The sequence below is a fragment of the Salmo salar genome, chromosome 22 (genome assembly GCF_965601325.2).
Source record: "Salmo salar chromosome 22, fSalSal1, whole genome shotgun sequence".
In the NCBI taxonomy this organism is placed as follows: domain Eukaryota; kingdom Metazoa; phylum Chordata; class Actinopteri; order Salmoniformes; family Salmonidae; genus Salmo; species Salmo salar.
The window spans coordinates 29,374,904-29,378,358 of NC_138312.1; positions in this window are offsets into that span (position 1 = coordinate 29,374,904).

Genomic DNA, 3,455 nt, shown 5'->3' on the forward strand with positions numbered 1-3,455 from the left:
ATCCCGCACAAACCTGGGCGGGCTACACAGGCTTAAATAACCATAAATCAAGAGAACCAAATGAGGAACAGGTGCAAACAATAAGACATACCAAACGAAAAGGAAAAAGGGATCAGTGGCGGCTAGTAGGCCGGCGACGACGACCGCCGAGCGCCGCCCGAGCAGGCAGGGGAGCCACCTTCGGTGGGATTCGTGACACCGTGGCTCCGGTGTTTGATGTCGTTGATTATATTTTTGGCCTTCCTTTGACATCGGGTGCTCTAGCTGTCCTGGAGGGCAGGCAGTGTGTCCCCGGTGATGCGTTGGGCAGACCGTACCACCCTCTGGAGAGCCCTGCGGTTGCGGGCGGTGCAGTTGCCGTACCAGGCGGTGATACAGCCCTTAATTGTAAAAGTTGCTCTTAATTGTAAAAGTTCCTGAGGGTCTTAGGGGCCAAGCCGAATTTCTTCAGCCTCCTGAGGTTGAAGAGGCTCTGTTGCGCTGCCTTCACCACACTCTCTGTGTGGCCGGACCATTTCAGTTTGTCAGTGATGTGTACACTGAGGAACTTGAAGCTTTCCACCTTCTCCACTGCGGTCCTGTCGATGTGGATAGGGAGGTGCTCCCTCTGCTGTTTCCTGAAGTCCACGATCAGCTCCTTTGTTTTGTTGTCATTGAGGGAGATGTTATTTTCCTGGCACCACTCCGCCAGGGCCCTCACCTCCTCCCTGTAGGCTGTCTCGTCATTGTTGGTAATCAGGCCTACTACTGCTGTGTCGTCTGCAAACTTGATGATTGAGTTGGATGCCACTCAGTCATGGGTGAACATGGAGTACAGGAGGGGGCTGAGCATGCACTCTGGTGGGGCCCCTGTGTTGAGGATCAGTAAAGTGGAGGTGTTGTTTCCTACCTTCACCACCTGGGGGCGGCCCGTCAGGAAGTCCAGGACCCAGTTGTACAAGGTGGGGATCAGACCCAGGGCCCTGAGCTTAATGATGAGCTTGGAGGGTACTATGGTGTTGAATGCTGAGCTATAGTCAATGAACAGCATTCTGACATCAGTATTCCTCTTGCCCAGATGGGATAGGGCAGTGTGCAGTGCGATTGCATCGTTTGTGGATCTATTGGGGCGGTAAGCAAATTGAAGTGGGTTTAGGGTGTCAGGTAAGGTAGAGGTGATATGATCAGAGGCTACCCAGAACATATCCCAGTCCGGGTGATCTAAACAATCTTGAAACATGGACTCTGATTGGTCAGACCAGCGTTGAATAGACCTTAGCACGGGTACTTCCTGGTTGAGTTTCTGCATATTGGAATGGAGGAGCAAAATGGAGTCATGATCTGATTTGCCGAAGGGAGGGCGGGGGAGGGCCTTGTAGACATCTCGAAAAGGCGAGTAGCATTGGTATAGTGTTTTTCCTAAGCGAGTACTACATTCAATGTGTTAGAACTTCGGTAGCGTTTTCCTCAAATTTGCTTTGTTAAAATCCCCTGCTAAAATAAATGCGGCCTCAGGATATGTGGTTTCCAGTTTGCATAAAGTCCAGTGTAGTTCCTTGAGGGCCGTTGTGGTATCGGAAAACCGATGAGTGGTCGAGGAGTGTGTCAATTCGTTAGTAGGCAAACGGACAGTCCTCCCCTCCTTGATAGCCTACTTTTGGCGAGGAAGCATAAGTGTATCCTACCGCGGAAGAGTTTTGATATCTGCCACAACCCCTTTGAATCAGCTGTGGTGTTGTCGTCGTCTTCGGAAACCATGCACACGTTTTAAAACGATAGCCAGCATATTGTTTTTATCTATAAATTGTCTTGCAAAACTAACTTCATTTGTTTTTAGTCACTCTACACATTTATTTTGAGAGCCACCTCTGTAAATGTTATTTCTCTGGGTGGAGAAGGACCGATTCATTTTTATACAAGCTCATTTTTGTCCACATTCCATCTCCTCACTACCTTTGACCTTTTTTAAAAAGAGCCGAAAAGAGGTTTGAGAACAGAGACAGAGGATGTGTTGATAAAAGGCCCTTGAGGTAAATGTGTCCCTTGTGAGGAGAGGGGCCTATATACAGATTTTCAGGGCTCTAGTTCAAACGGGGTTAGGGGCATGAGCTTTCAAAGGTTTGCATTTTCAATCACTTGTTATAGGCCAGAACATGATTATAATAATTTCTACATTGCTGTTGCCGACCCCTGTTCTAGGCCTCACCAACTCACAGGAATTTACATTTTTTCACTAAATCGTCAGAAGGAAAATAATAATAATCAACTTCAACAAATACAATAGGGTTTCACTCAGCTTCGCTGCTTGAACCCCTAATTAGTAATTTATAATACTAACATAGTTTATTTAACCTTATAGCATACCTTTGCTTAGTAATAAAGGACCACTTAAGGCCATGCGTTTTTACTCTCTGCATGACCTGACAAGGAAAAATGCTGTGCCCTTAGTTGTAGGCCATAATATATTTGTTATGATTAACCTAATACTATGTTTCCAAGTTAATTTATTCACATAGATTAACATTCTGATCGTGCTCAATATAGTATCTAATACCCTTGAATGTAGTATCTTGTACCCTTGCTTCCATACAATGCAGCACTGCGGGAAACCACAAGAGGGCCCTTAACCCACCAAAAACGCCAGAGTAAGACAAGAGAAATTGAATGATGTGTGATATTTAACATTGTCCAAATATACAATAGTTTTGCAGCAGAATAAAATGGCTGAATATTTGATGCACATCTCTTTTCAAAATGAGAACATGCTGAAAGTTGTGGGCCTGTGGTTAAGGCTGTGCTTTGTGAATAGAGGGGTCTGGTATTGGCATTCTGAGTCCTTCTCTTTTGTGGGCATGTCTGTTACCATGGTATTTCAAGCATTGAAGTGATGTGGCAGGGAAAGTAGTCGAACTGGGCCACCAGATACTGTAAAGTGGATCAAATTGTTTGTTTTTTCCCTTCTTGTTAATTATGGTGTGTGTTTAATTAGTGCCACATTATAAACAGTGACTGACATTTCCCATTCACAGAAGGGTGGATCATGCATGCCCCTTAACGTGCCATCGTCATCTTTATTCTGTGTAGCCTAACTCTTCTTTGGCACATATTCTATAGTATGACTGAAGAAACTATATCATTGATAGGAATGATGTTAATGATGTCTTGATAAAAAACAGCGGAGCTCATTGCGCAGGGTCTGCTAAAGAAATTATATTGTGTGCCCTACAAATATCCTACATTGATTTAGTTGATATCATCAACATTTGCAGCTCATTTTTAATCCAATAATACTGTGTATTGTGTTTCAGTGTAATTGAGTGTAACTATTTTATGAAGGACATGGCTATCTAATTAAACCGCAAGGGTGGCCAGGCGAAGAACGCGAATTGAAAGCTCTCCTCGTGGAGGAGGGAGGGGGAATTTACATTCTGCTAATCCCCTTGTCCTCAATCTTTCTCCGACAGTCCTGTAGAGGA